The sequence below is a fragment of the Artemia franciscana genome, chromosome 6 (genome assembly GCF_032884065.1).
Source record: "Artemia franciscana chromosome 6, ASM3288406v1, whole genome shotgun sequence".
Lineage (NCBI taxonomy): Eukaryota > Metazoa > Arthropoda > Branchiopoda > Anostraca > Artemiidae > Artemia > Artemia franciscana.
The window spans coordinates 6,024,473-6,045,578 of NC_088868.1; the positions used below are offsets into that span (position 1 = coordinate 6,024,473).

Below are 21,106 nucleotides of genomic sequence, written 5' to 3' on the forward strand. Positions count from 1 at the left end.
TAATAAAAACCACATTGTCTATAATACTAATGGTGTTCACTGCAGCACAAATGATGACCAAGACTCTTAGAGAGTTTAAGGGGTCTAGCCCTTAATTGTAAATCATAATTAGTCTTGCCTTATTATGTTTTTGTTTTGTTGCCACTAAAAAAAAAAAACGGTTAGAAACACAAATTCTGAGAAAGATGAATATAACATAGAAGAGTAGAGAAACTAGAAGAAGAGGGTCCAAAAAAGAAATAAAACATTGAGCACTAGAGATGTGTGTTTAGGTCTAAAATGTTAAAATAGTGACCAACCGTTAATATAGTGACTAATTGTTGCAATGACGATTACGGCAGTCCTATGCAACTGTTTGGCTGTCGCTATTACTTTTGTGGTACCGGTGATCACCAGGTAGTGTGTGCTTTGTATGTCTCATTAAGTGTAGGTTGAAACCTTGATGTGGAAAGACCTGCCAGATGAAGAAGGTGCTAAGAATCTGACAGAAGAAAGTAGAACACAGAAATAACCCCGATGACAGAGTATTCAAAGAGCTTCCTTTATAAAATTCCAATTCTAACCTATAGATAACAACCTGTTGGTTAATGCTTATCTGCTAATGCTTTACTAAATGTTAATACATTACTTTGGAAGTAATTACCTCAAATTTCCTGCTAAATGTGGAACTTGCACAAGATATCATAACCACGAAAGACACATTCTACCTCTTTCGGATTTCCCACAATGTAAATTTATTTAGTAAATTCAAATTATGACTTCTTGAAATTATTGATTGGGTCCTTACCCCAGGTCTCTCGTTTCTATTACCAAATTAGTCCTCTTATAAGGAATCAGGTTCATATTCAGCCTCTATTATTAAAGAACCATTATTGACATTCAGTCCTCAAAACTCATCTCTGGTTTCCAATTCACTTAAAAGTATTGTGGAGGGGACAAATTGTATTTTAAATTCTAGGGAGAGTGGGGTATTTATTAATTTTATCAATGAATAGATAAAAAGTATTTTTCTAATGAAAATGCTAAATAATTTGTAATACGAAAATCTAGGGGAGGGGGAGACCCAGCAGGCCGCTTTACTTCCCGTTATTTCCAATTGACACCCTTCCTTGATTAAATCTGTTTCTCAAGCAATGTGGTCAACAAGAAGAAGTTGCTGCAGTAGCCTTTCCAATCCTTCCAGTTTGGCCAGTTTGCTCTTAGCAACAAATACCTTTCTAGCCACATCCTTAGACGAAAACTGGGCAAGTACCGGGGCAATCATATCAGGCCGCGTAGGATTAAACTTTCTGACACAAATATAACAGATTTGGCCAGTTTTCTCTTAGCAACAAATACCTTTCTAGCCACATCCTTAGACGAAAACTGGGCGAGTTCCGGGGCAATCATATCAGGCCACGCAGGATTCGCTGGATGGGTAAATCTATACACTTTATTTAGTTCCGAAACAGATCATAAAGCTGTTTTTTTAGCTGTTTTTTTGACGGATGATTTTTTGAAAAATGTCCTGGTTGATCGGTGCTGTTGGAAACAGTGCCCTTACGCTTAACACGATATTTTTTCAAGTATGGCTGGTAGATTTCAGGGTCATTGTCCATTTCATAGAAAGCGAACTTGGCCTCGTTAGTAATTTTTGCAGTGCCTCTGTTCTCTTTAATTTGACGTCGTGGAGGCTTTGGGAAGAGACTGTTTGAAAATCATGCGAACCGTAGCAGAAAATGGTGAATTTTGCTGGACCTCACGCTTGCTTGACTTCACTAATAATTTTAACTGGCCACAAGGGATAACCCTGAAACTTAACAACCGCAACATATCCGATTTTCCAAGATGACATTGTAAACTACTAATTAACATGAGACAAAGACTTACACGCAAGGGGGACTTTTTTACGACCCCAAGCTTCAAATAGCGCCAGATATTATCCAATTAGTTTTGCAGCAGGCTAATCCAAATCAATTTCCTGAATCCGATATGACACGAACAAATTATAACACTGGTTAAACGAGTTTAGCTGTTTTCACTATGAATGGCGGATAGCAGCTGAACCTATTTGGATCTAAAAAAAAAACATTAAAGTACTAAGGTGAAACTTTAAAGAAATGTTGAGAGAGAGGTCAAACTATTAAAACACAATGTCTTTGCTGATTGTGTAAAAGGAATATCAGCAATATCTAAAGAACAGCTGATGTAATTAGGTTGAACCTTATTGGGGCGTGTTGAGGGGACGTTGAAAAAAGATTGGAAGAAAACTAGTCCCCTAACCACCCTCCTTGTCCTTTTTATGCATCTTCTCCCGTCAATAACGGTCAAAATGTTGTAATCGTCATTTCTTTCAAACGTCATTTAGTCAAAAGTTGTAATAGCTATGCCTCTAGGGATGCCATGCCCCTATAGTCCGGGACAAGGATTGCAGAATATGTGATTTGTTCAATGTTTACATACAGGTTTTATCATTAAGAAATGAGGAAAGTTTTGTATCTTGGTTTATCCAAAAACGGCAAAGGTATTCAGGTGACAATTTGGAGAATCTTGTGGGATATCCTAAACTACATCAAAAGGCACTATGTACATTTAGTTTTCGAAAATGTGAATCTGCAATATCTTACAAATGGCTGACTGAATTAAGTAGACAATTCCAGAATATTTTGAGGGGGAGGGGGTTTAAAGATATTAGAAAGGTTGCCAGCCCCCTCTTGGACCCTTTTTTAGCTATCCTCACTCAAAAATGGTTTCATTAAAAAATTTTGAAATAGCCAATTAGTTCAAACTAGCCTAAAACTCAAATAACTCTGCTATCAGGGACAACATAACCATCCACATCTTTGGAGAGAAATGTCTTAGGGGACGACCTACACGGGGACGACCACAGTCCCTGTGGGAGGAGCTAAAAGTTACAAACTTTGACCAGTGTTTACACAGAGTAATGGTTATTGGGAAGTGTACAGACGTTTTTAGGGGGATTTTTTTGGGTTTGTTGTGGGGTGAAGTTGATGGGGGGCTATGTGGGAGGATCTTTCCATTGAGGAATTTGTCATGGAGAACTGAAAGTAAGGAGCAGCATTAAAACTTAAAACTTACAGAAATTATTACGCATATGAGGGGTTCACCTCCTAGTAATACCTCGCTCTTTACGCTAAAGTATTTGTTAGTAATTTCAACTATTTATTCTACAGACTTTGTGATTCAGGGGTCATTCTAAAGGAATTTAGTGTTCTGAGTTCTGAGTTCTTTATTTAACATTAAAATCCATAAACAAAAAATTACTTCAAGACAATCTCCCCCATAAGGCTCCATGGCCGGGAAAGAACAGGGGAGAAAAAAATACCAACAACAAAAAAATATAAACAAAAACCAAAAATTGAGTCGCCCACCTTAATAATCTCCAAAAAATGACAAGCTAGGCAGGGGTTAGCACATAATTTCACCAACTCAATTAAATATCCAACTCAATCCAGAGACATCAACTCCAAGGGAAACCGGAATAAAAAATAAAGACAAAAAAAAAAAAAACATCAAACAAACAAAATTATTTACTAGCTAGAAAATTTCTAACATAATTTTTGAAAATACCAAACGAGTGGTAGCTTCGTACGAACTCTGGGAGCGTGTTCCAGATCCTGTTGCAAGCTTTCAGAGGGTTGAAGTTAGACCTTACTCACGGAGTTTGAAGAACCATTAAATTGTTGGAAGTGCGGAGATGATAAGTCGATTGATCAAAAACAAAAGATATATTATTACATAGGACAGCAGGAAGATGGCCGTGCAACTGTAAAAAAACGAAAGAAGAACAAGAAAGAAAATAGAGAGATTTCAAATCAAGCAAGGGTTTAAGTGAAAAACGGTTAGTTTCCTGAATAGGAGTCCTTGCTTTATCATAAAGTTTTGAAAGTGGCTTCAGAGACGAGGGAAAAGTTGACATCCAAATAACAGAACAATATGAAACATAAGACTGAACTAGGCTGCAGAACAAGAGTCTAAGAATCCACCCTGGAAATATATATTTGAGCTTTCTAAGGATTCCAAGACTCCTTGAGACTTTCATTTTAATCAGGTCAATATGATACATGAACGAAAGATTTTTGTCAAGCAAGATGCCTAGGAATCGAACGTAACGATCCTTAGGTCTACTTAGAGTACCTCTTGATACATTTATTTCATTTAAATCAGGGCAAGCCTTTGAGACTCTGGAGAAAATGAGAAAACATGACTTTTCGACATTTAAGGCAAGATAATTTACATCAAACCACTGGATAACTCTTTCAAAAAGGGCTATCATCCTTGAACGAAGATCAGACTCAGTTCTACCAGTTGTGCCAAGAGTACTGTCATCAGCAAAAGCAATAAGTGTATCCGGTAAGGACAAACTCTTGTCACAGCTAGTAACGGATACTGGTTGACAAAGACGACAGCAAATGGTAGGTTTTAAATTTTTAACCGCATTAATAAGGTCATTGACGTAGATTAAAAAGAATATCGGCCCAATGACAGATCCTTGTGGAACACCAAACTCTATTCCAGAAGAATTAGAAAAGTCCGGATGAACCGAGATGACTCGACCAGATAAATATGATAGAAACCATGAATAGGCATTCCCTCTTATTCCAGTATGGGACATTTTCAGAAGAAGAATCTTGTGTGTTAATGAGTCAAACGCTTTTTGAACATCAAGAAAAAGAGCAGCAGGTATCAAATCAGAGTCAAGAGCTGAATTTAAATAATTCAAGAGAGTTGCACATGTATGCTCAGTTGAATGTTTGGCCCTAAAACCAAACTGAAAATCATGAAAAAAAAGTTTAGAATTAAGAAAATCAAGAAGTCGAGAAAGCATAGCTTTTTCAAAAATTTTACTAAACACTGATAAAAGAGATATGAGACAATAATTTGCAGGATCATTCCTTGATCCACCTTTAAAAAGGATGATAACACGAGCACGCTTTAGAGCACTTGGGAAGACACCATTTTCAAAAGAAAGATTGACAAGTCTCGTGAGGGCACACACAATGACAGGAAGAATGAACTTGACAACCTTAGTCGGAATACGGTCTGGGCCAGAGGATGAAGAACCCCTCAAACAATTGACAATTCTGGCTATTTCAGCTTCAGACACTGGTTCCAATGCCATTGATTTAGGACAAGGTGGTCCTAGATAAGACCTAAAATCAGGTAGAGAAGAAGAAGGAGTTACAGAAGAGGCTGTAGTTTTGCCGATATTAGCAAAATAGGAAGTAAACGCATCTTGAACTTTTAGCTCACCCTCTACATTTTTCCCGTCAATCACAACACTTGAAGGGACAGAAGGAGGCAGAAAAGATGGCCTGATAACAGAATTGATTACTTGCCATGTCTTCCTAATGTCTTTACCGCACGCAGAGAATTTTCTATGATAAAATAACGATTTAGCCCTTCGGCAAAGCGAATTGTAAACTCTTCTATAAGCTTTGAAAAGTTGAACCCGAGAATCACGCGAAAATAGCTTAGAGCACCTGTAAGCCTTCCAAAGATAATTTTTCTTCCTCCAACTTTTAAGAAGTCCAGGGGTCATCCAAGGATTCAAAGGGGTTGTTCTTTTCGATGCTGGATTCGACTGGGGTGCATTACATGTATCAAAGATAACTTCTTTCAAAGAATCATAAAACGAATTAAACAAAGAATCTATGTCCGATCCATTTTTAGAAATACTCCACGAACGACCTGCCAACCGTGACCTAAGAATATGCAAGCCCTGATCATTAAATTTTAAAGAGGGAAAACCAGCTTCTTGGCTCCTCCTTGGCAACGAATCGGAAAAATCATACATGGAAAAAACAGGAAAATGGTCTGAGATATCACTCATCAATATAGAATTTCACAACAACGTAAAAGATGAAAAAATATTATCAAGCAAAGAAGCGGTAGTTTTAAGCGGTAGTGTTAGTTATGCGAGTTGGAATGCATGCAGAAGGTAGTGTTCCACAAGCGAGCATTGTCGAAAGAAAATCCAAGGACGAGGATGACCTCCGGTCACACAAATTAAGGTTGAAGTCGCCCATAATTACAAGTTCACATGAATGAAGTTGGATTATTCCCAAGACCTCATCAAGAATCTGAAGGAAAGAAGGAACAGACCCATTAGGAGACCGGTATATATTACCAACAATCAAAGCTTTAGCTTGGGTTTTAATCTCAATAAATATGGATTCAAAAATTCCTTCTTCATTTCTTGACACAAAGCTTTAGTGAAGCTTTAGTGTAAAGAGTGAGCTATTGAGACGAGGGGGTGAACCCATTCATATACGTAATAAAAACATATGAAAATAGAAGTTCGTTGCATAAGTTAATTCGTGAGCTACGTATATTTTTTACGAATGAAAAACGTTCGTAAAAAAACTAGGCCTCCTCCCCCGCTCCATTTTTCTCAAAATTTTCCGATTAAACTATGACAAAGCCATTTAGCCAAAAAAATAATATGCAAATTTTGTTTTAATTAATTATTTGCAGATAGCCAAAATCAAAATATGCATTATATCAAAAACATTCAGAAATTAAATAAAAAAAAAACCAAGTTTTCTTAGCTGAAAGTAAGTTTAATGTCGCTCCTTAGCGACATTAAATTTTAAAACGAACAGAAGTTACTCCGTATATGGAAGGGGCTTTTCCTCCTCAATGCCCCGCTTTCATATATAAGATTCCATAAGAAATATATAAGATACATAAATTTTCATATATAAGATACATATATTTTCATAAGAAAAGCATCTTTCATATGCGGAGTAATTTCTATTCGTTTTAAGTTTTAATGTCGCTCCTTACTTTCAGTTAAAAAAACTTGTTTTTTTTATTTAATAACAATAAGGACTTAACTGTCATGTCGATCAAAATATGTTTGACCCTACTTTTGGCCCCATTTTTATGGTTGGGGGGGTATAAGACACAAAGAACTAAATTATTTTTATATATCAGGGTTTTGTCGGCCCAGGGCCTAACAATTTCAGGTTTGAAGCCATAAAAAAATTGGCTCTTTTTCAAGCCTTTTTTCACTTTTTCACCCTGCATTAAGATCTTTTTGGTCCAAACGCCATTGTCATTTGAACCGTACAGCTATAAAAATCAAGTGGTTTAGGATAAAGATGTATTTTGCCCTTTTGGGGCATTCTCGGGCCCCTGAACAAATAATTCGGTATTCTTCCTTTTGCGTTGGAATTGCCTTATCCCAATGACTTAAGAATCTAAGTTTCGAGTCAAACAGAAACAATGAACTAACAGTTCGAACAGTTCGACAGTGATCGGGGATAAAAAAAATCGGCCCCTTTCTGTACCCCTAACACCTTCAACCTCCCAAGAAATTATGTGTTTTAATTTTTGAGCTTATCGGTCAACCAAGATCAAAGATGCCCCCCTCTTATTTTCCTCTTTAAAATCTACTTATAAACGATTGGTAATTTCCATAATTTGCCGCTCTTTCCCAGGTGCTCCAGGGGCTAGGTCATCAATATATGTACATTTATTGGAACGCTTGGTTATTTTGAGCAGAAGCGTTCTAATAAATATGTGACCTTATAACATAGGGAGCGGCTAATAGGCTCCGGGTAAGTTTAAAGTTTGGGGAAGGTAACTGGTCACTTCCAATAACTTGTAACTCTTCCAAAGGCTACAGAATCTTTAACATTTCCAATCGAATGAGCCATCTCTCGAGCTTGTAAGACTGCCCACTCCGTAAGAAGTGTCCGAAAAGAAAATACATTGAAGGTACAAGGTTCTTTCCAAAAGGCAATACCAGGGGTTCTCCTTTTATTTTCTAGTTGTGATCAACATATTTGATCAGTATGATCGATTAGAGTAATTTAATCAATATATTCTACTTTTTTTCACGACTAATAAAGGTTTCCGGATACAAAACCGAAATATTTGAATATTTGCTAGTGTTTTTAATAAAAGTTTTTTCGGCGTTTACTTGGTTAATCAAAACTTCTGCCTATTTCTGTTCATTTTAGGGTGCAGCCTAACATGAATGATGCAGCCATTTTAGGGTGCAGCCACTGTGTAACAAAACATGTAATTTCTTTATAAGGTCTTCTATTTCATGGGTAGGACCGGCACCCCACCCTCATGTCTCTCCTAAAACTTGTCAGCCATTACGCTAAATCACTCAGACTTTCGTTTGTTCTAATGTTGTATCTTTGCATTCAAGTTTTTGCCTCATCTGTTTTCAAATCTAATTATTTTTTGGCTTCCGTTCCATTTTCTAAGATACAGAAAGTCAAATTGAAAACTTTTTTATATCTTACAATGCGGGCAGTATATTTTATCATTACTTCTCTAAACTAAGTTTATTTCTTTTTACAAAATAACGTACTTAAATGTAAGATAAAACCTGTTACCCAACTAGAAAATACAGATAAAATTATTTCAAAACCCGCTGTGGTTTTTTAAAGGTATATATTGATATTCGATTGCAACTTTCTTCAATTGTAAATCAGATTAGTAACTGGAATACTATGAAGTTTGTGAGTGACCTTTGTTTAATCTTTCTCTCTTTTAAGCTCTCTTGGGTTTGTTCAAGGTTATATCTAGTCAAATTTGATAGTATTAGCAACACGGAAAATATAATTGGATTTTCGACAATAATTATACATTTTGTAAGATACGATAGAAAAATTATTTTTTAGAGATGTAAAGCTAAAGGCTTAGATTATTAAGAAAAATTGATCTATGAAAGGCTAGGCGGAATTTCGTTTCCTTTTTTTCCCAGAAGAAAGATCAAGGGTGCCCAAGTTTGATACCTTTCTCATTTCGTACTTTCTATATAACGTTACAATTTAAAAAGACACTTGTTATCATAACTATTTCTAAGAATAATTGCATTGCTGACTTCCAATTCAACTTCGCTATTTTAAAATTTGCAAAATTTTATTGCTAAATATAAAAATGCATATTCAAGATGGTGTATTTAAAGAAAAAACCAACGGCTTACATCTTCCCACTCCTGACCCCTTAAACATATTTTCCAGCCCAATCTTTTATTCATTAATACAAATAATGGCCGGAATAACATGAGGTTTGTAACTGGCCTTTCTTTAATTTTTCTTCCTGTTAAGAGTTTGGTTGATTTTTTGGGGTTGTTGAAGATAAAATCTTACAGAAGTCAGAGGTATCAACAACTTCTCCCCCGAAAATAAATTGGGTTTCAGACAATAATTCTATTTCTTTAAAGGCAAAGTAGGCAAAATTATTCTAGGATCAATTTTGAAACAAAATTCAAATAATTACAACCTTTCCCCTGTTTTTTTAAGCAGTCGGGTTATGGATAAATACGAGTCATAACTTTGAGACTAACTAGTTTTACTGACTATTTATCAGTAACTCTTCTAAAAGTATAATGTAACAAAATGAAATGGTTCCAATAGTAAGTTCACTGACTGAGGCTTGTTGCATGAAACTTTCATGAAAATACAAAATATGAATTAAGCCTAAAAATGTCTTTGACAAACCTGTACCTTTTGTTTGTTTTCTTACTCTGATTCACGATAATCCAATTTAGTTTTGCTAGGTCAGCCATTCTTAAGGAATAATTGTAAACTTTCTTAAGGAATAATTGTAAACTTTCATTCGGAAATAAAAGGAAATCCATATTGTACAACACCCTTGATTTTGGTCCGTATTTTTGAACAACGGGCACCTAAACATTAGTGTGGCATAGCTACTCTTTATTCAAAACCCACCTGTGGTAGTTGAGCTCAGTGGCTCAGTATAGGCGTTTAAAACAGATTTCCATTGATCCCTTTTCCTGGTGGTGATATTTGTGCCGGTTTCAGTTTAAGGATGGTTTAAGTTAATCCCTGTCACAGATAATCCTTTTCCGTCAAATTAGGATTCAACGTAAACTGCTAAAAAGCATTCTTTTTCTCGTAAGCAGAGGTCCATATGGTTTATGAACCCTTTGAGCATGGAGCCTGGGTAAAAACGCTTAACTATCCCTTATATGAAAGTTCTTTGTTGTGACCGAAATAAATAAATAAATTGCACGATAAAAGCCACCCCTTTTTTTACTTATGTATTTAATGGCACCTGACAGATAAAAATATATATATATATATATATATATATATATATATATATATATATATATATATATATATATATATATATATATATATATATATATATATATATTTCGCTTGTGTTATACTGATTTTTAGTTCAAACGGATCTCTTTAATTATCCCATAATATTTTTATTCCATTACTGAGAATAACCGTCCACTTGACCAAAACTACTAGAAAATAATCCTTTCCTTAAATTTTGCAATCTAAGGCAAGCCCCCAAGAAGTGAAGCAGATCCTCGCCCTTATCTCCACACACGAGATACGAGTAAGGAGCATCTAATGCCCTTACTCTCCCTAAGTTCTTCTTCCTTTCTTCAACTGCTAGGAAAATACCTCTCCCTGACAAATATCACTTAATTTCGTCACTGTTTAAACCCACTTTAAAAGAAATACCATGTCCCCAAGCCTCCTTCCTCCGCTAGTAAACTCCAAGAAACACTGAAGCTGCTACCTCACACTGCCATTTCTGAATCCCCTGGTCTTCCCAACACCCTATACTAAATTTACTAAGCTTACTTCGATTAGCCTATCCCCTTCCCTTCATTCAAAACCCATGATAACCCAGAGCTATTTAAAATTGATCTCCCTTGGGAGCCCATGAATTTTCTCTTCTATCCTGAAACAAGAATATTTTCTTCTTTTCTGCTTCTCCAGATAACACCTTTACTAAACTATTATTTGGTAAGCCAATAGCCTTTTCCCAGTATCCTATCATTCTAAAGTCTTTTTACCCTTAGTAAGAGCAATTCTTTATTACCAAGCTATTTAATTCCCCACTTAGCCCTTAAAGTCTCCCAAAATATCTCAAATATAATCTCTGTATTTTTCTTCTCTTTTTATTCCCTAAAATTTCCTGCTGTATCACCCAGTACAACCTAGATATCTATAAATATAGATGTATAATAAATTTAAAAAAAAATTCCAATGAAAGTAAGGACTGACAATTAGAGCTTATAACGGACAAAAAAAATATTCCCCGTAGTCAGGGAGCCACTCAACGAAAATGTGTCGGGTAGGTGATCAGTGAGCAGCAGAAGGTTTGACAACGGAATATGGGGTAATCGATAGCACTGATCACGAAAATGGGCGTCATATACTCGGACGGGGGGTGCTTGACCCCAAAAATTGAAAATTTTACGTTTTTTTACTATTAAATCACGTTTCGGAAAAATTTCCACAATGATCGCCAAATCTTTCGTAACTGATGCCAGAAGTGACGAGTACAGTAGGGACCATCGCGAATGACCTTGAAACTTGCAATTTTAATTTTTTTTTTATTCGCGCTGGAAAAGGTTTCACGCCTAGATTCAGCTGGTAGCGGATAGTTTTATTATCTCAGACAGGAAGATTGCCACTATACTCAACAATGACCTTGATTACAACTCTCTTTCATTCCTAATCAGAATTATTTGTAAACTTGACAAGATTATTATTCAATAAGCTTGAATAAACAAAAAACAGATTACTATACTAACACCTGCTACGGATTTCGTGAACGGCACTTGTTACTACAAAAGTTAAAAAGTAGCTCAGCATATCAAATTATCCATCAAGCATATCAAACTCGTCCATAAAATACTTCCCACCACAGCCACAAAGTAAATCGCAAGGTCTATTTCCAGCACATGAAAATTTTTTTGTACAGCGCTTGCACGAGCAGTACTGGGGGACCACACCTTCTGGAAATGCCTGAAGGGTAGACACAACTGGCCTAACCCCACCGTCTTGAAACATCCAGCCAAATTGCAGGGGATCCAGAAATTTTGGCTTTGCTCGATTTGCTTGCAAAAAAATGTCCAACTGCAGGTACACGCGCTTAGCATGACACTCAAAGTCAGCGTCAGATGGTTTCAAATACTTAAGCTCCCGCTTTCGATGGTACAAATGCACTCTTAATTCATTAAGAGAGGTAAAGTGGTCTGGGTCTTTTCCGTATGAGGCAACAACGACCTTTTTGCAAATCACACTGAATTTTTCTAGAACCGCAGGGTCGAGCTTTGACTTCTGTATCTCTTGGACAAGCAAAGCAATCGGTTTCTCCAATCCCCATTTCTCGACAGCCTTGGCCACCACTCGTTTTCCTTTAGAAAACATGAAACCCACGGTATCACACCCTGAAAGCATATGAAGAAGGCAGATGGAGTGAACAAAATCGTTCGGTAAATTGCTGCAAAGCCGATGTATAGGCACTAAATAGCTGTGGAACCTGACATAAACTCTCCGCTTTTCACAATTTGGGTGGTTCCCAAGGAATAACTTGTAGTGATATAGCAAGACGACAACTATGTCTGTGTCATTCGCATCGACCAAAACGACATCGAAACCCCTCTCCAAACAGTCCAACATGTGTAACACAACTCTTGTATCGGCCTCTTCATGGGTACAGCTCAAACGCTCTTCAAAGTTTGTATCAGCATTTCCACTTCTGTTGAGCATCACCACTCTCATCCGGTCTCGAAAGCCTCCTGAGAGGTACACAGTGAACCCTGCTTGCAGCAGGTGAACTGAGTTTTCAAACTCACCGAATAGAAGCTCAATCAGTCTTGCCTTTGTCTTGGAATTTGAGAGCAACGAGTTCCAGTCATCTAGGTTTGAGTGTCTACCTAGAGCTACCGGAGACCTGTTTGAACATCCTCGCTGCTCAAGGCAACCACCGCAGTCCTTTAGGCAGATCACCTTGCCTTCTTCGTCGGAATATCCAAAAATCCCATCATATCTATCTGCAAGGACGTGCAGCTCCTTAACGTTGCTTTTGAAAGACACAAGCGTAGAAAATGTCCGTTTTCCATAGCTCTCAACGGTTTCCGATGGATTTGGTGGATGGCTTCTGAGGTAGGGCATCAAGTCTACCACCCTTGAGTGAGTCGACTCACTGCTAATCTCGAGGTCAACGGGCCACTCGCTCAAGCTGATTTTTGTTTTCAAATACTCCAGAAGAGCTGACTTTGTTCCTGTCCGAAGCACAACCATTCCAGATATGGCACTTCTCTGGAATATAGAAGGTGCATATGGAAGAAACTCATGGGAAAGCAAATTCTTTAGATGGTGAAGTCCTCTTTCGCCTGTAAAGTCAACACTCACCAATACCCTTTTGACAGTTTGAAGTTCAACATTGGTAAGGCTATTTACAGCACTAGAAGTATTGGTTGCTTTTTTCTGTTTCGCCTTCTCATTATTCATGACCTTTACTTTGCTAAAGGCACCTTCTTCACCGTCCAAGTAGAGATCAACCGCTCTGCTTCCAACAGATCGCACACTGAGGAGACTGTCAGCTATCTCACTATCAACGGTCTCAAGCGTATAAATATTCAGTTATCTTCGTCAGTGGATCGAAAGGGATTGAGCCTGGCTTCCAGAACAGACTTCACTTTATTAACAGCCATGTGTTTCCTCAGAACGAAGGAAGGGTGATCTTCGTGGTGAGAGGAGTCAAACTCAGTCTGGGGAACAATGCGTAGCATCTCAGTGAATGTAGACGAGACTGAGGCACAGAACGGAAGAGTTAAAGTCCACTTCACCAGTGCCAACTCATTCGTGGTAATACCCGTCATTCCACCTTCCGTTTTTGAATCTAAATTAATGGTAGATTCTACAGCATGGTCTGGGGATATGCAGTTGAATTTTGCATTCCTCCTCTTCACATTGAACAGTCCATTGTGGAATGCCTGATCTACTTCTTGAGGTAAGCCCTGCATCTCAGCCAGGTACTCAATCAAGCAAGTGCCATACTTATAGTGACCACATGCAACTAAATAAGGAAGCATTTTGCTAGCTCCTTCAAGATGGCCATCCCAGTCACCAGATCTTTCACTGTACAAAAACTACCACAAAACCAGTACCATTTCTTTGTACTGCTTCCAGAACTTGTGGGTTTTTGAGCGTGCACGAGAAGTCTCGAACCTTTCTAACCACGGGGACAATGCGGTAAGTTTTTCCTTTAGACAGTTCAAGTTCTCATCGCCCTCTCTTGAGATCTTCAAGTTTTGCAGTAAATCTCCCATTTCTTCAAAGATAGTGATGCACAATGAATCGTCTGATTCTGCGCAAAAATCTTCGAAAGCTTCCCAGTACAGAATGGATACTGCCTCGAGGACTAACGTATGAGCAGCGAGAGCTTTATAGTACGGTTTACCACTCATCACTTTCTTTGCGGTTCCTTCCAACAGAATTCCAGCCTCGTAAATCACCTCTTCTACACCCGAACACTTCATTATATGACCGATGGCACCCATGAAGTTCATTAAAATATGAAGACCGCCCATTCTGAGGACAACATCAGAATATGCTTCAGGATTTCTGACTCTCGGAGCATGAACGATTTCATATACGGCCTGGTCACATGTGACAACGGTGTAACTCAGTCCCAGTTCTCTGGCAGTTTTCTGGAAAGACTTAATGACTTCTTCCACGACTGCTGGGTTCGAGGGAGGATTGGGAACCACTGGCAGGTATCCGATCCTGGTAACAGGAATATCAGCCTGATCTGGGCATTCAGAGCAGGACATATCAACATCCTTTGTACTGTAAATATGTTTCACAAGGAAAGCCTACCTTCAGTGTCTACACCTCTTGCATCAAGCTCCACTCAAGTGCAAATCAAGTTTAAGGTCCTCCATAATTTTGTGTTTAGACTCCTTTGCTTGACTTTTTCTATTCAGCTTATCTTGGAAAATCTATCTGGCCGGGTGAACCCTGACGCATTCACACTGGATAGATGCCGCTGCTTATCCGAGCTAAAAATTGGGCCAATCCGCTTTTCTGTCAATAGTTCAAAAACGAGAAGAGTTAGAGAATTTCTGGATCGATCATTTTGTAGGACAATAAATTTCCTACAGAAGCCATTAAAAAAATACACCTCAGTCAGGCAAATTTTCAAGATAGATCAAGATTAATCCAAAAGAGAGATAAATTGTGTTAACTTTTTCGTCGAAATTTTGTGATTACAACTGAACGGCAAAAGATAAAAATGTTTTGAAAAGAGAATATGATTCTTTATTTAATTACCTTCGATCTGAGGCATCTTTACGCTAAAGCTTTCAATTGTTTTAAAAAGTAGAATTGTGGCAAAGAGTCAAACTTTAGCGTAAAGAGCGAGGGATTGCAGAGGGGACAACCCATTTCATATACGGAGTAATTTCTGTTCGTTTTAAGTTTTAATGTCGCTCCTTACTTTCAGCTAAAAAATTTAGTTTTTTTATTTAATTTCTGAACGTTTTTGAATTAATGTATGTTTGTTTTTGGCTCTCCGCACATAAATTATTAAAATGAAATTTGTATATTAATTCTTTTTTTGGCTAAATGGCTTTCTCTTAGTTTTCATCAGACGATTTTGAGAAATAAGAGGTGGAGAAGGAGGCCTAGTTGCCCTCCAATTTTTCGGTTACTTAAAAAGGCAACTAGGACTTTCAATTTTTAACGAACGTTTTTATTAGTAAAAAATATACGTAACTTAAGAATGAACTTACGTAACAAACTTTCATAACCTTATATTTTTATAATGTATACGAGGGGGTTTGTACCCTCGTTAATACCTCGCTTTTTACACTAAATCGTAAGTTTTGTCCCAATTCTTTAAGAATGACCCCTGAATCAGAAAGGCCGTAGAATAAATAGTTGAAATTACTAAAAATACTTTAGCATAATAAGCAAGGTATTTATCTCCTCCTAAATACCTCGCTCTTTATGCTAAAGTATTTTTAGAACCCCTCATATGCGTAATAATCTCTGTTCGTTTTAAGTTTCAATGCTACTTCTTCCTTTCATTTGAAAAAACGTTTTCATGTTTATTTTTCATTGTTTTCTTATAGTAATGCTAGAGAATCCTGCGCCCTTGTCGTTGAATTTTTCTTCCCCCATGACAGATTCCTCGAAGGAAAGATCCTCCAGCATAGCCCCCTCTCCTCAGCCCCACCCCCAAACAAAATAAAATCCCCCTGAAAACGTCTGTACACTTCCCAATAACCATTACTATATGTAAACACTGGTCAAAGTTTGTAACTTGCAGCCCCTCCCCCAAGGATTGTGGGGGAGTAGGTCACCCCCAAAGACATAGTTATTATGGTTTTCGACTATTTTGAACAAAATGGCTATCTCAAAATTCTGATCCGTTGACTTTGGGAAAAAAATGAGCGTGGGAGGGGGCCTAGATGCCCTCAAATTTTTTTTGTCACTTAAAAAGGGCACTGGAACTTTTCATTTCCGTTAGAATGAGCCCTCTTGCGACATTCTAGGACCACTTGGTCGATACGATGACCCCTGGGAAAAAAAAACAAACAAATAAACACGCACCCGTGATTTGTCTCCTGGCAAAAAATACAAAATTCTACATTTTTGTAGATAGGAGCTTGAAACTTCTACAGTAGGGTTCTCTGATAGCTGAATCTGATGGTGTCATTTTCGTTAAGATCCTACGACTTTTAAGGGGTGTTTTCCCCTATTTTCCTAAATAAGGCAAATTTTCTCAGGCTCGTAACTTTTGATGGGTAAGACTAAACTTGATGAAATTTAAATATTTAAAATCAGCATTAAAATGCGATTCTTTTGATGTAGCTATTGATATCAAAATTCAATTTTTTAGAGTTTTGGTTACTATTGAGCCGGGTCGCTCCTTACTACAGTTCGTTACCACGAACTGTTTGAAAGTTCAAATTTTGCTAAATAATGGCTGATATTAATTTTTTGCGTCATTTCTGGACCATCTCAGCTTTTAATTTTATGTTAAACAGCTTCATAACTATGATATTTATTTGACAATAAACTAAAGATATTGTCTGTCTTCGGTTCGTATTTGTTATTAAATAAAAAAAAGTTTTTTCCAACTGAAAGTAAGGAATAACATTAAAACTTAAAATAAGCTTAAATTATTACATATATCTTTTTAAGATCTTTGAAGATCTTTTGAAGATCTGAAAGTAAGGAATGACATAAAACTTAAAACAAACATAAATTATTACATATATCTTTCGAAGATATTTTCTTTCAATCATTTCAGTGATTTAAGAATTTATCAACTTGTGACTTTCATTTTAATAAAAATATTTTCGACCTCTTTGGCTCTTCGGTTGCTATACCTTACAAAATTAGTTTTACAAATATCTTAAATTCAAGTTATATCGGAGAATCTTCACATGGAGACATTTTTCATGGGGAAGGAAATTCTCCATGGAGGGGAGCTTGATTTCCCAAAATTATTTTAAGAAACTCAGCAATTAAATACAAAACTAGCTTTTTCAACTGAAAGTAAGAAGTAAGATTGAAACTTAAAACAAACAGGAAATATTACGTATATGAGGGAGGTTGCCTCTCCTCAATAGCTCGTTCTTACACTAAAAATTCTTATTTAACATTTATAAAGGTTATTAATCTAACTGAACAGCCTTTGGGATTCAGTTATCATTCTTAAGCAACTGGAACAAAAAACAAACTTAGGTTATTATAACGTTATTACTAGTTAGAAAAAAGTAAAATATATATGCAGATTTTGTTTTAATTATTCATGTACGGTGAGTAAAATTCAAGACCTTCATCAATTCGAAAACGTCCAAAAATTAAATAATAAAACAAGTTTTTTTAACTGAAAGTAAGGAGTGGTATTAAAATTTAAAACGAACAGAAATTATTCTGTTTACGAAAAGGGATCTCTGCTCCTCAACATCCCGCTCTTTCTGCTAAGGTTTGCCATTGTTTTAAAAAGTAGAGTTGTGAGAAAGAGTCAAACTTTAGCGTAAAGAGTGGAGCGTGGAAGAACGGACATTTTTAATGTCGCTCCCTACTTTCAGTTAAAAAACCGTTTTTCCTTTTGTTTAATTCATTTAACAGATTGTTAAGTGAATATTTTGTTGCAGGTATTCGCAATCTTTTCTGCATTGATGTTTGTTTGCGCAGCATTGGCTAAGCCATCACCTGACGCTTTTCAATTAATTCATCCCGATATGTTTAATTACCTAAAATAAATAAAAAAAAAGAGTGAACAGAGCTCCGAACAGGGACGCCGCATATTGGAAATATCATCGGTATTTGGAGCGAATCTTTTTTTGAAGTTTTCAAACTCTACTTGCATGGATTATTTCATTAATTTTCTGATGTGCTGTTTTGCTTATTCTATTCTTGTAATTTCAATAAAGGAACTTTTGACTTAAATATTTCGCAGTTGATTTAGTGCAACATAGTTTAGCAATGGACACTAGCTTCTAGATTCTTAAAATTATTTCTTTTTATGTACCTTTTTAAAAGGAGTTAAAAATCCTTTCTTCCTCCTTATTTCCTTGGATTTACTATCTTGGCAATAAGCCAGTGGACGTAAGTTTCTTTCACAAAAATCGAACTTCCACTCATTGTCTTTTCAACCCCAAAGAAAAAATGACGCTTACTATAACTGTCAAAACACAACTGACAACAAACAATCAAAAGTGAAAGAAAAATAGTTTATGTAAGAAAGTGGTGAAAACTCGAATCAGCTAAAAAAAAACTAAAAAACATAAAACAATACAATGTGTGTCATAAACAATTAGAAACTAATTTTCCAGATTTAACAAAAGAATTTGGCAACATTAATAAAGATAAAAAAGTCTGAAACCTCAGTGAATTCGAGGAAAATAAAATTTTAAAACATAGGTTTGAAGTTTCCCTTCAATAATAAAGATAAATTTGAAATATTAAAATCCTCATGTAATGTTTTGGATTAAGATTTTCCTACTCCAACAGTGCAGAAACTGACCTTTCACCTTTTTTTTTCTTTTGTTTTAACGAAAGCATCAATAGTTTGTTTTGAGCTACAATACTTAAGTATAAGCAATAAATTACAACTAGAAACAATAGGGAATTTTTTTTAAGACAATGGAATTCCAAACTCTAAATGAACATTTAAGCCCTTTGTCCAAGGGTCGTCCTCAGCACAACACAAACGAAAATATAGAAGAGAATCTTGAATTAAAATACGAACTTCAAAACTAAAAAGTTTTAGATTTAAGCTCTTTAAAGTTTAAACTTCAAATAACTTTTGAAGTTTTCTTAAATATTCTTTTATAGTTTCAAATTTCACTGTCTTAAGAAAAAAATTCCTTATTATTTCTACTTGTAATTTGTTGTTGCGATGGAAAGGCAGTGTGGCCTTAGTCGCTGTTTAAATCCATAACTAGGAGCATCTCAAGCGTTGTTGTCAAAAGCCTGATTTTTCTAAATAAAACTTAGCCAGGTACTAATTCAAAATGTTATAACGCTGTAAAATGGTCTTTGTACTTTTTTTTATAAATCTGAGTTTCATAAGCCGAATTTTGTGAAAAATTTGCTTAACAGCAATTTGGACACGGTTTTAGTTCCTGTTTTGAGTTACAATGCATAAGTATGAACAACAAATTACAAGTAGAAACAATAGGGAAATTTTCTTTTAAGACTGGAATTCCAAAATTTAAAAGAATATTTCGGTGTTATGTCCAGAGGCCGTGATCAGCACAACAAACGAAAATATAAAAAAGAAACTAACATTAATAATGGGCCATAAGGCTTCAATTTATTCACTATTTACTTTTTTCCAAGAGGCTCTGGATATGGAAGGGGTGGTCGTATAAAATTCGGCGGGGACCAAGTCAAGTGTAAATTAAAAGTTCTAGTACCCTTTGTAAGAGTCAAAGGTGATTAGAGGGCAACCTTTCCCCTCCAGCACCTTTACTCCCAAAGGCATTCAAACCATGTTATTCAAAATAGTTCAAAGGTCATATAACTATGCCTCTGAGGCTGCTAATCCACCTTTGTCCTTCAGATTGCTGTAGGCTGTAGTGCGAGGGCTGTGCAAGTGTCCGAATATTAGCATCTAAGGTACTTATTGGCGAAAGAGGAAGCGAAATTCAGTGTAAACCAAATGTTTTAGTGCCCTTCGTAAGAGTCAAAGATGATTAGAGGGCAAGCATTTCCCTCCCCCACCTTTATTCCCAAAAGCGTTCAATAAATTTGTTGAGTTAGCATAATTGCTCAAAATACTACAAAATTTTAATAATTATGCCTCTGGGTGGTAAATTTACCCTTGCTTCTCAGGGCAAGGGCTGTAAGCTATGCAAATTGCCAAATATTAACATAATAGGTTCTTTACTGGGAAAAATGGAGGCCATATAAAGCGTAAATCATAAATGCTATTAACCTCTGTAAGAGTCAAGGGTGATCAAGTGGTAGCCATTACCCTTCCGGGTCTTTATTCCCAAATGCCGTCAATGAAAATGTCGAGTTGGTCATTTTGTTCAAAATAGTGCAAAGATCAAGTAACTATTCCTCTGGGGTTGCCAGTTGACCTTTAAACCCCCGGCAAGGGCCGGGGTATTTACAGTTCAGTGAAGATATTTAATATCAAACAGGTCGTGGTAACGAACTGTAGTAAGGAGCGAACCGGCTCAATAGTAAACGGAACTCTAAAAAACAGAATTTTTATGCTAAAATATACATCATAAGAATTGGATTTTCATGTTCATTTTAAATATATAAGTTTCATCAAATTTAGTCTTTGTCATCAAAAGTTACGAGTCTGAGAAAATTTGCCTTATTTTGGAAATTAGGGGGGAACACACTCTAAAGTCATAGAATCTTAACGAAAATCACACCATTGCATTCAGCGTATCAGAGAACCCTGTAGCAAAATTTCAAGCAAAAAGGTCTAGCAAAAGAGTGGTTGCAAAAGGTTTCGGAGGGGGGTCATTCGATCAAATATTGAAGTTCCAATGCACCTTTTAAGAGCCATAAGTGACCGGAGGGCTACCAGTCCCCCTCACACTTTTTCCCCGAATACATCCCATTAAGTTTTGAGACAGCCATTTTCTTCAAAATACTCAAAAGGCTATAAAATTGTACCTCCAAATTTGAAAAAAAGACCCAAAGCCCCTAGGGGCAAAGCCTGGGCGGGAAAATTCCCGCCCAGAAAATCAACCAGCGGAAAACTCCCTCGCGGAAAATTCCCCTAAGAATTACCCCCGCGGAACAAACTTTTCTGATAATTCCCCCTCCTTCATTCCCCAGGATGATTTTGGATGTTCATTAGAAGG

The 21,106-nt window shown here is 36.6% G+C and overlaps 1 long non-coding RNA gene across 1 annotated transcript; it reads left to right on the forward strand.

The window, feature by feature from the left end:
- The first annotated feature begins 8,187 nt into the window (after positions 1-8,187).
- Positions 8,188-18,221, forward strand: LOC136027959 (uncharacterized). The gene is made up of 2 exons (XR_010617708.1): positions 8,188-8,483; positions 17,927-18,221. It is a non-coding gene; the product is annotated as an uncharacterized LOC136027959 (long non-coding RNA).
- Positions 18,222-21,106: the final 2,885 nt, after the last annotated feature.